This window comes from Pleurodeles waltl, chromosome 11 (genome assembly GCF_031143425.1).
Source record: "Pleurodeles waltl isolate 20211129_DDA chromosome 11, aPleWal1.hap1.20221129, whole genome shotgun sequence".
NCBI lineage: Eukaryota > Metazoa > Chordata > Amphibia > Caudata > Salamandridae > Pleurodeles > Pleurodeles waltl.
The window spans coordinates 334,906,810-334,919,421 of record NC_090450.1 but is presented as its reverse complement, the minus strand read 5'-3'; positions in this window follow the sequence as shown (position 1 = coordinate 334,919,421).

The following is a 12,612-nucleotide window of genomic DNA, read 5'->3' as shown; positions in this document are numbered from 1 at the left end:
TCTCTTTGCCTGTGAGTCAACAGCCTCCAAAAAGAGCCCTCGTCTCGACTTTCGACTGCCTCCAGCAGCTTCTGCCAGATCTCAAATTCCCAGTTTTTCTTCGCTAGGTTCAGGGCCTTAGTATAGCTGACTCTAGCGGTCCTAATCTCCTCCTGTGAGTGCTTGCGGAGGGCCAATTTAAGATTGAGCATAGCAATGTCGCAATCATTGTTGAACCATTCCCTGGATCGGATAGCATCTGGAGCATGTCTCACAGTGGTTTCTTTGTAAAAAACGTTCTGTAGAAAATTTATCAATTCAACATGAATTTTCATGATTGGAAGACTATCGACCTCTTGATTTTCAAGACCAGAGAACGACTGTGAGAAAAAAGAATAAATTTGTTTGACCAAAAATGGGTTAGATATAACTTTTGGCCAACTAACACGGGTTTGCCTGGAATTTAGGGAAGGGATCGGGACGTCAGTGATCTCTAGGTGTTGAGTTCTCCCAAACGCTTTATTGAAAAGAGTAAGGCATAGAGGGTAATTATCGCTGTCGTAATGGAATTCAACCTTCATATCCAGAATGTCAACAAAAAAATAATCGATAGTGCTGGAAGAGCACCCCCGCTTAAAGGTGGGGGCACGATTTAGATCAGATCTGGTCCGACCATTACATTCCCTGAGTCCATGGCGTAGGCAGAGGGAAGCCATCTGTATAGCGGCACAAGAGCCAGTGCTAAGAGAATCATCCTTCGATTGGGGGATACCCCAGGAGTCGTCTTCTTCAGTTGTTAAATCTCCTACGAGGTTCTGGGATCCAAAAGAGCAGTTAATATCGCCCCCTATCACCAGATGGTTAGAAGGATGCAAAGATTCCATATACTCTACTAGCTGGGCAAGTACCCTTGATTCCATGTTGGGGGGGGACGAACCTCGCGTACACGTTGCCCAAGATCACTGTGAAACCAGGGTGGAATATAAGTCTGACACCCATGAGATCTAATGAGTTGAGGGGAAATACGGAATGGTCGCATTGCAGTTTCTTGTTCACTAAAATCATGAGCCCACCCATAGGCCTGTCAAAGCCTCCAGAGGCAGGCTGGGCTGCGACAAAATAAGTTGTAAACCCCTCAACATATATTAACTCTTCCATCCAGGTTTCCTGAAAAAGGCATAAGTCTTGCTTGGAGATGAAGTTAACCCATCCAGGATCTCCCAACTTTTTCCTTATTCCAGCCACATTCCAAGATAAGATATTAAGTACAAAGGGCACGGGTGTGGGTCTAGCTCTCGGGGATATGGTTGAGTTCAGAGCCCTAGATCGTGTGCCTCTATGAGGCATAGCAACGAAAGGGGGAGACGCTAAGGGAAAGACGTTGTTTAGTCAATCTAAGTCAGATAACCGGGGGGAGCGGATCTTGGTCAAAACTGATCGATTGCTATTAAGTGGACCCAAAGCCTTTCCCTCATGAGTATTGGAAGATCTATTAGTCCTTCGTAACTCCCCCCTGGAGAATGCATGCAGAGGCCAATTCCGATATTTCTACCAGATATCAGACAACAAGTCCGTAGGTTGAAGGCCAAAAGGTTATCAACCATGGAGGTATAAAAAAAGAGGATTGAAATGTAATCAAAATCTGAGTCTCGTTGGGCATATCTACGTGCCTCCCAAATATCAGAACGGATAACAGACAGACATTTCCTCCGGGTGCGAAACCAGTAGACAACTTTATTAATGAGAAAATCATGAGACTCTCTCTGCCTAGCAGATAGCCTGGGGACCCCTGTCATATAGATGTATGCATCCTTCCTACTCTGATCGTGTCTCCCCTTTGGAACTGTCGCCTGAGAGACTTTGAATTGACCTGGGCATAAACCTCTGGGTGGACTTGCGATCACCCCTGCACCCTTCCCAACCATGACTCCCATAGACAGGGAATTTATACAGGAAGGACGTAGATCGTTATTTTTTGGAGCGGGAATAAACATGCGACCGGGGTCGATGGGGTTGCCATCGGATAGAGAGAGGCAACTCCCCTTTTTATTTATAGCCATACTTATAGACTTAGCCCCCTGGTTTGGACGTTTGGGGTGAGAAACTAAATTGTCCACATTATCTAAAGTAGCTAGCACGTTAGGCCCTCCAATCAGCTCAGGAAGGTGGTAATTCGTGCTAAGCAATTTACAATTACACAATGCATTCGTCTCAGATAGTCCAGAAAGTTTGTCCAGGATAACCGTTACCAAGGATTTTAGATTGTCCAGCTTCTGGGAAACAATTTCCAGTTCAAGTGACATCTTGCATTTAGCCTTCCAGACCAATTCCTCTTTATCAGGTTCCACAGAAATTAAGGGCGGAGAACTGCCTGGGCTCTCACTAGAAGTGGATAGGAGTTGAAATCTATTAGAACAGAGAATATCACTAGAAACTACAGACTTGGAGCCCAAGAGTCCCTAAGTTGGTTACATTCTGCAACATCAACACTTGAAGTAGGCCTCATTGACGGTGAGGAGATTGCAGCCTCAAGTATAGGAGGGGGATGGAGGTCTGCTTCCACAGACAAAGGAGGTGACCGTAGTTTCTTGATAAATAGATCCGGGATCTTCCTAATAGTCGAATTACCCGGGATAGAAGGAGCAGTAATGGATGGACTCCTCAATATTGCCTCCACTTCTTCGAACAAGGAGTCAATAGCTTGAAAATGATTCCTAATGGGCTTAGGAGGGATGTGAATTTTCCGACCAGCTCGTTTCTTGTGTTTTTTGGTGCCAGAGGGTGGCACTGGGACATCGTCTGCCTTGCGCTTCCCCATAATTTCAGTACAGCGTGTCCGGGCCAAGGCCTGGGGTCCCCAAGAACGAGAACAAAAAAGAAGTTGGGTAATAATGACCCCACCCGCGAGGTTCTCCCAGGTGTAGGAAGAGAACAAGGGAACCTGGGACTGGGGATCCCACCAAGCACTAACCAGACACTGGCAAGCCTACTGCTACCGCAGTACAGATGAAAGGGGGGGGGGCCCAGCCCAGCCTCCTCCGGTCTCCGACGGGCACAGGACGGGCCCGCCCATGGCCCGGGCTTTGCCCGGGCGCGCCTGCGCGTGTCCCGCGAGGCGGGAGCGCTAGTCAGAATTTAAAGGGCTCCTGCCCTTGGTATCACGTCACTGCCTCCTCCTCTCCTCCTCTGCAGCCCCCGGGTGAACAAAGGCGCGTCCCGCGAGGCGGGAGCGCTAGTCAGAATTTAAAGGGGCTCCTGCCCTTGGTATCACGTCACTGCCTCCTCCTCTCCTCCTCTGCAGCCCCCAGGTGAACAAATGCGCGTCCCGCGAGGCGAGAGCGCTAGTCAGAATTTAAAGGGGCTCCTGCCCTTGGTATCACGTCACTGCCGCCTCCTCTCCTCCTCTGCAGCCCCCGGGTGAACAAAGGCGCGTCCCGCGAGGCGCGAGCGCTAGTCAGAATTTAAAGGGGCTCCTGCCCTTGGTATCACGTCACTGCCTCCTCCTCTCCTCCTCTGCAGCCCCCGGGTGAACAAAGGCACGTCCCGCGAGGCGGGAGCGCTAGTCAGAATTTAAAGGGCTCCTGCCCTTGGTATCACGTCACTGCCTCCTCCTCTCCTCCTCTGCAGCCCCCGGGTGAATAATGGCGTGTCCCGCGAGGCGGGAGCGCTAGTCAGAATTTAAAGGGGCTCCTGCCCTTGGTATCACGTCACTGCCTCCTCCTCTCCTCCTCTGCAGCCCCCGGGTGAACAAAGGTTAATCGACCTATACACGTCCCCTTGTAAGTTTACTTACTAATTACCAGGCGCGCTAACAAGGGCTTGGTCTATGGTAATGCAGAACTGCCTTTGCGAAGTGGGCTGGAGTCTGTAATATGTTGTAGGTTCAGCAATGCTGCATCTATATATCTGGCAAGAATGAGGAGATAAAGAAGTGCATGAAAAACATTACAGACTTAAAGAGAGATTTAAAGGCGTTAGAAGCTACAAGTGCTTGGGAAGTGATTGGAAATGGATTTGCTGCAGTTGGCAAATGGTTTGGAAACTTGGGAAGTGGGATATTAGGTTGTATTTTCAGACCTCTTGTAATGATTGTTATCTGTGCAATTTGTTTGTTTACTATCTTTACGGAGTACAAGTATATGAAGACAAGGAGAGAAAAGCAGAAGGGAAAAGAAAGTGAAAAGAAAGAGAGAAGATATAGAATTTTAGGAGACAGTATAGACATTAAGATGAAATTGCAAAATTACACAATAATAATAAGATGCAAAATGATGACAACATCAGGGTTTTGTGCTGATCTGATTTGATAAGATTCATGTGTTGATTGTGATGTCTAACCACCATCACAGGGGGTATTGGAGCAGTGGTATTTAGGCTCCATCTTTATGCAACATGATTATGAAGTTATATACTGATATTTGACATTATACTCACTGTGTGGCCTAATCATATTAACGTGTGTGAAGCATTTAAACGTATTAAGGAAATATAATAATTGTAGAGAAAAATAGATTTATACACGTGTGCACTAATGATCAGTTGAAACATGTTTATTTGTATTCTTTATTAACATTTTATACTTACACTTCAGGTTATATTTGCATATATAAACATGTTCCCTTTTATTCGTGTTTTGCATTTATTTTTCAAGTTACACATGTGCATGTATAATCATGTATTTGAAGTGCATATTAAATGATCATTTAAATTAGCCAGATTACAGGCTTCAATTGAAATGCATTGTGCTTTGCCAACATGTTCTCTTTCTTTTGAGGTTTATTATCATGATTTTCATTAGCTAGAGAAAGAAGTCTTTTTTATATTAAACTGCTGAAGGTGAGGCCTGAAAGGGAAACATGGCAGTGAACGTGGAGACTTAATGGTCAGAAGAAGTCTGTTGTTCACCATATATCAGAACTGCAAGATGTTGTACATTTGAGAACTACTATCCCAGATCGATCTGACGGGGAACTGAAGAGATGTTGCAGATGCAACTGAGTAACAACTTGATTGGTTCCTAGTGGTGTGAAAGGAGACAAGGACACTTCTGAATCTCCTGGTACTTTTAAATTGGTGTGTGACCGGATGGTAGGTTTGGAATCACTCCGACAGAGTTCCAAGTGTAAAAACAAAGAGGTTTTTATTGGAATAATATGGATGAAGCAAGTGCAGGTACGTGTTTTCTGGTCATTAATTGCTGGGTAGAAGGTGGTGAGGGTTTGTCTGTAGTCAGGTTTTCACTCTCCTCTTTGTTCCACGTCCGTAGGGATTCCCCGGGAGGTACATGCAGAAAGAAGAGAACAGAAGTGGTAAGTGGACTAGGTATTCCTGTTGTATGGTAAGTTTTGAGTTTCTTTTCCTTTTATCCTCACTTTCTATTCCTAATACTAGTCATTCCAGTGTTTCTTTTATGTTTAACATCCTTTCTTAATATGGTTTTGTTTTCTCCCCCTCTATAATGCTCGTGATCCTGTGTGCGATGACTTCCGTGATTTAGATTCTTATTGTACTCTACGGTGTTAGTGGTAAGTGGAGTTTTCAGCCCTCCCTTCCTTCCACTCCTTTCCCCCCCTTGTTGTGCTGTGTTTGTGCCCTCGTTCGACTCTCTCTCTCTCTCTCTCTCTCCCCGCTGTTACTCAGGTTCAGGCTCGTGATCCCACGCACCTGTACTGCCACGCTTCACCCGAAGCGTGGCGGGATGCAGCAACTCGTCCTCCCGGTCTCTGGGCTTCAGGATGTCCGATGCTCGTCCCCAGCCGTCACCGCCAAGATATGAGTGTTCCACCTGCCTCCGTGTAGTCCTTTGGCTCCGTCCTCTGCTCCCGACGTCTGTATGGTTGTCGTCCGCCTCCTTGTTTTGATGGTATTTCACTCTTCCTCGATCGCCTCTAACTCCTTCCTCACAAACCCCGGACACCGTAAACTCCGGTAGCGGCGATTTTAACTTCCTGACATCCCGCCGCTTGCAAACGTCCAGCCAATCACGGGACGGTAAACTGGGCTGCCTGGGCCCACCAGTGGCAGTGTCAGCACAAGTGAAGTCCGAGTACGGGCGAACAGGTTCCAGCCCGTCACATGGTGGTACAGTTTGTAAGGCCAAGACTCTATCTAGATTTGGAGATGGACAGATCTCTCTGGTTTCCTGCAAGTAAAGCTTCATGCTAAACACTTAGCCCCTCATTACAGCCCTTGCGGTCGGTGATAAAGCGGCTGTAATACCGCCAACAGGCCGGCGGTAATTTTTTTTTAAATTATGACCATGGCGGAAACTGCCAACACAGACAGTCACTTTAATACTCCGACCGCCACGGGGGTAGCAACAAGCACTGCATCGGTAACCGCCAATAGCCAGGCGGAAGACAATGTACTGCCCACCGTATTACAACAGGCCAATCTGCCAGCTTTTCCGCGGCGGTACCAACACCATCAAAAGCACGGCGGAAACAGTACACTGAAGGGAAACGACTCACCTCTCGACACTCAAGGAAAAATCACGACGCCATGAAGCCCAAGCTGGACATTTATCCAATGTTGGTGTACCTCCTCATACACCAGGAACACGAACGCCGGCAAAGACGACCAAGATGAGTACTGCACCTAGCACACAAGAGAGGGGGGAGGAAAAAGAGAGTGGCACACACACAACACGCAACACCCACCCCCCCACCCTTACGCCCAACACCATACACACAAACAGATGCAACAACATTACATATACATCCCGCAACCCTCAGGAATAACGCAAGGACAAAAGGAATGGATTAAAATGAGTGTAATAGTACAATTTCAGATAAATACGTCCTTAAATCAATAAACAGTATGTACAATATATACAAAAGGAGGGACAATGCCCACTCCAAAATGTCAGTGGCCCACGGGCCTTAACACATAGGCCAAGGCCACACTTGATCCTGCCTCAATGGCATCAGGTCGAAAGCACACAGGCACCTCATGGGGATGGGGAATGGGGGGGGCACCTCAGCTGGAAGATGGTACAACGCCACTGCTCCTGAAGGGGGCTACATGACCACTGCTTGGTCCTGGGTCCTGGGGACTGCAAAGCCACAGTCTCTATAATCGGTGGGTTGCCCACTGCTTGGTCCTGGGGAGTGCAGGGCCACAGTCTCTGCAGTGGATACCTTGCTCCATTGGTTCAGGAGGGGGCTTTGTGTCCAGTGTTCTTCATCCTGCCAAGGAGGGGGTGAGTAGATGCCTTCTTCTACTGGTTCTGGAGGGGGCTTTGTGCCCAGTGTGCTTCATCCTGGATGGTGCAAGGTCACAGTCTCTCACCTGGGTGTCACACCTACAGGTGCTGCAAGGGCCAGGACACACTGCAGCCCATGTAGTCAAGACTACACACTGCTCGCCGGCGGTTATAGCTGCTCAGTGGATGGCAGTTGCGGTGCAGGTGGCGGTGCTGTCAGTGGTGGGGGGAGGCTCCAGCCCTTCCCCTACAGCCTCGGACGGCTGCCCACTGGGGCTGCTGCTGCTGGCAGTGGTGCTGTTGGCGGTAAACAAAAACAGATCACAGCACACAATGGGCAATAGTAGAACAGAAGAGTCATAACATTTCGTAGTATTAGATTAAGTAGAGGTAGATGAAGAAATCAGGCACATCGGTATTCAAATTTGTCTTGTGAGTTCCTTTATTGTGGGCGAAGTAGTGTTCAATAAGCAAAGAACATAATTCCAAACACAGCCAACACGTGTTTCGTCACACTGGTGACTTTTTCAAGGCTAATCTGACGTATAGGAAACAACAAGGTAAGTCTTAAAGGTCTCAGAAGTAGTAATCCAGTCCAAAAAATCTGAGTAGTCAGTAACTATTTCATGCCAGGTGTTAATGTGCCATACTGGAAAAGAGGTGTCCAAACTAGGTAGGGGATAGTCAATAGTCAATAGTGGCGGTGCAGGTGGCAGTGCTGGCTCCAGTGCAGGTGGCGGTGCTGTCAGTGGTGGGGGGAGGCTCCAGCTCTTCCCCTGCGGCCTCGGACGACTGCAGTGTCATGGCTGGTGTTGTGTGCCCCTTCCTGCCCTTGGCAGATGATGGTGCCTCCTTGCTTCTGCCAGCTGGTGTTCCTTCCTTGCCCTTGCTGGCTGGTCGTGCCTCCTTCCCCTTGCTGGCTGGTGTCCCCTTCTTGCCCTTGCTAGGTGGCGGCCCCTTCTTGCCCTTGGCAGGTAGTGCAGGCACACTGGCTGTGCTGACCGGTGCGTCCTTGGAGCCTCTCACACCTGCAGTAGCTGCAGAAACCACAGTGGCTGTGGAATGGGTGGCTGAGGTGCTGGGCTGGGTTCTGGCCACCAAGATAGTAGGGAATAGGTCAAGGGTGGTGAGGAAAAGCTTCTTAGGGACACTGGGGCGGGAAGAGGGTGAAGGTTTGGGAGTGGAGGAAGAGGGGGTGGTTGTAGGAGGTGTCTGCTGTGTTTGGGTGCAGATGCATGGGCTGGATGCTGTTGTGAGGTGGATGGCTGTTGGGTGTCTTAGTGTTTGCGTTTTTGTACTTTGGGAGGAGGGGTCACAGACACAGTGGGCGAGGACACGGGATGTGTGCATGGATGTGGGTGTGGTGACTGGCAGTGAGGGGTGTGTAGTGATAGGTGTGCTTGTGATGGAGTTAGTGGATGAGGATGTAGTGCAAGCAGGTGTGAGTGGAGACACTACTGGGAGGGAGGTGGACGAGGAGGAGGAGTGAGACACAGTGGAGGCAGTGGATGTTGGTGTGTCTGCATCTGGATGGTGCTTGTGTGAGTGCCTGTGGGATGAAGTGTGGTGCTTGTGTTTGCCTGAGCCACTTCTGTGTGTTGATTTGGTTGAATGCAGGTCTGAAGGTGTGCTTGGGATAGGCTGGGGTTGAGGGGATTGGGACTGGGTAGAGGAAGTTGGAGGGGGGAGGCTGGAGACAGGGACAATGGCTGCCATCAGTGAGTTGGCCAGAGCCTGGAATGCTCTCTGTTGGGCCGCCACGCCAGAGTGAATGCCCTCCAGGTATGCATTTGTTTGTTGCAAATGCCTTGCTAAACCCTGGATGGCATTCAGTATGGTTGACTGCCCAACAGAGAGGGATCTCATGTGGTCAATAGCCTCCTCACTGAGGGCAGCAGGGCTGACTGGGGCAGGGCCTGAGGTGCCTGGGACGAAGGAGATGCCCACCCTCCTGGGTGAGCGGGCACGGGAAACACGCTGAGGGGCTGCTGGGAGGGCGGTGCTGGTACAGGGGGTGGTTGCTGTACCTGTAGTTGAGGTGGGCACAGAGGTGTCTGTCACCGCCAGGGAGCTTCCATCGGAGGAGGTGTCGCTGTCAGAACTGTCCCCTCCTGTCTCCGTCGTGGTGCTCCCCTCAACCTCCGTCCCACTGGTGCCCTCACTGTCGGTGGATTCGGCCTCCAGGCCCATGTGGGATGCAGCTCCATCCATCGCCAGTGCTTCTGTTCCGCCAGATGATGCTGATGCACACAAGGACAGGGTGACAAAACAAAAAGTGTGGGGGGGGAGAGACAGAGGATACACTTGATCAGTGCCAGCAACAGCACTACTGTTGGCGCACACAACTCACAGGGAACAGCCCTATGCACTAGGCCATGCACTACCAGTTACAATGCTAGTCACCAGCCCATGGGGTACAATGCCTAACGCCATTAGCTGCACACCTCAAACCCACAGGACCCTGCCCAGTAGTAGATGCCCACTGACATTATTGGGGCTGGAGTGCATCTGAGCTTGCCCATCTTGGAACCTACACTGAAATGCTCGCCCTGGCCTAGGGGCACACACATCCCACATTCCCCACCCAGGTAACACCTTAACATGTGCAAAGTAATGAATCTGAATCTGTACTCACCTCCTTGCGGATGCTGTGATGCCTTCAGGCACCCATCCAACTCCAGATAGGCCACGGCAGGATGTGGAACATCAGAGGGGGTCAGGGTACGACGGGCACCCCTTCCTCGTTGGGAGGCCAGCACCAGATGGGCCTCCGTCATCTTCCTTACCCAGCGGCACAGGTCCTCCCACCGTTTGCGGCAGTGGGTGCTCCGCCTGTCAAAGACCCCCAGGGTCCGCACCTCCTTGGCAATTGCACGCCAAATACCCTTTTTCTGATGGGCGCTGACCTGCAGAATAAAATACAGCAGAAAAGGTATTGTTCATACCGTCCGGACTGTCATACTCATGGCCCAACATATCCCCTTACGCACATACATTGACCACCATACATGGAGCACCCTGCCCAGGACCCCTCAGCCCCCCACCTACACAAGGCTTACACTCACAGCACTCCATACTTTAATGCCCCACGCATCATGCTCACAGTGTACTCACCTGTTGGTCTGGAGGACCATAAAGTAAACGGTACTGGGGTAGGACCCCATCCACCAGTCTCTCCAACTCCTCCGAAGTGAAGGCAGGGGCCCTTTCCCCAGACACTCGAGCCATGGTCGCTTCCAGACCCAGGTCACAGCAGCACTTGCAGTGTAGGTCCTCTCCTGTTGAAGGTCAGGTAGCAAGTGAGGGAACAGATGGAAAATGGCGGTCATGTTCGCGGAGGTGCGTACCGTCACCGCCGGCGTACATCACCATTGGCTCCTGGAAGCCGTAGGCCCCCATGATAACCAAAGCGGTGTTGCACGGCGGTCGACGACCACTGCCCGCAACGGCGCACAACGCCAGCGGAATTACCTAATTTCCACTTGTCCCTCCTCACAGGTCAGGTGGGCGCCATTTTAGGGGGGCAAAGGCCATGGCACCTAACTGCGTCGCACCAGACATAGGCACATCAACTGACTTACAAGTTCACATACTGTTTCTGTAAAACAAAAAGAGCATATTAGTCTGAGTGTATGTTTAAATATGACCTTCTGCTCACCGTTTTTTACCCTAGAGTTCAACCGCTGATGGTGAATAGGAGATGGAGACATACCCCTGTGTACAGACCCCTGCTGGACCTGGCGACAATCGAGGACAGGCACATTATCCTAACCTACAGACTTGATTGGGCCACAATCCAAGAACTGTGTGCCCAATTGGAGCCAGACCTGATTTCAGCTAACTGACACCCTACAGGTATCCCCCCTCTAGTGCAGGTCCTGTCAGTGTTCCATTTCTAGGCAAGTGGTTCCTTCCAAGCGACAGTGGCCATGGCATCTGGGATGTCACAGCCTATGTTCTCAAACGTGCTGATCAGAGTGTTGTCTGCCCCGATGAACCACATGCGCAGCTACATCGTATTCCCCCAGGTGGAGGATTTTGCGACAGTGAAGGCTGATTTCTATGCAATGGGACATATCCCCAACATCATTGGTGCCATTGATGGTACACATATTGCCTTTGTCCCACTCCGGAGAAATGAACAGGTGTTCAGAAATCGAAAGAGCTTTTACTCTCTGAATGTGCAGATGGTGTGTTTGGCGGACCAGTACATCTCCCATGTCAATGCAAAGTATCCTGGCTCTGTACATGATGCCTTTATCTTGAGGAATAGCAGCATCCCATATGTGTTGTCTCAACTCCAGAGGCACAGGGTGTGGCTAATAGGTGAGCCCATGATCCCCACACAGTTGATGTAGGTATATGGGTGTGGGGTTGGCCCTAAGGGTGAGTGTGTGGCTAACACGTATCCCTTGATAATTACAGGTGACTCTGGTTACCCCAACCTCTCATGGCTACTGACCCCATTGAGGAATGCCAGGACAAGGGCAGTGGAACGTTACAATAAGGCACAGGGGCGAACAAGGATGATAATTGAGCGCACCTTTGGCCTCCTGAAGGCCAGATTCTGAGCATCCATCTGACAGGTGGAACCCTAGACTACTCACCCAAGAAGGTGTGCCAGATCATCGTTGCATGTTGCATGTTGCACAACCTGGCCTTGAGACGCCAGGTGCCTTTTATGCAGGAGGATGAGCCTGAAGATGGTTGTATGCCAGTGGTGGAGCCTGTGGACAGTGATGAAGAGGAGGCAGAGGAAGAGGATGTGGACAACAGAAATACTATAATTCAACAGTACTTCCAGTGACACACTGGTAAGACACTGTAACTTCATCTTCCACTGCAGTTTTGTGTTGAACATTGTACATGGCAGCCTGATTTCCCTATTTCTATGACCACTTACTGTACCCTTCGACATCTCTATTTTCAGATATCTGTGCCCCACTTTGGCTCCTGGTGTGTTTACTGCTGCCCACTACAGGTCATACCTATGTAAATATAACTGTACATTTGAATTGCAATGTTTACAGCTTGTTAAACTAATAAATATTTCATTCGATTGACAGACTCCATACTTGTATTAGTTCCAAGGGTATTTCTTTCTGTGATAATAAGTGTAGGGGGTATTGCCACGGGCTGGGTTGATGGTGGAGAAATGTCCAGGATAGAGTCCAGTCTATTGGTATCACAGATGCATTGTTCAAGGGGGCATAGGAAGTGGAGCAATGTCAGTTCAAGGTGGACAGAGTGACAGAGTGGGACACAAGGGTGATATTCAGGGTAGTCTTATTTCCTGGTGGGGGTCTTGGCAATGTTCTCTGGCTTCTGCCTGAATCGCAGGGACCTTTTACGTGGTGGTTCTCCTGCAGGGGGAGAGGTGCTGGTGGCCTGTTGTTCTTGTGGCGGGGCCTCCTGTCCACTAGCGTCAG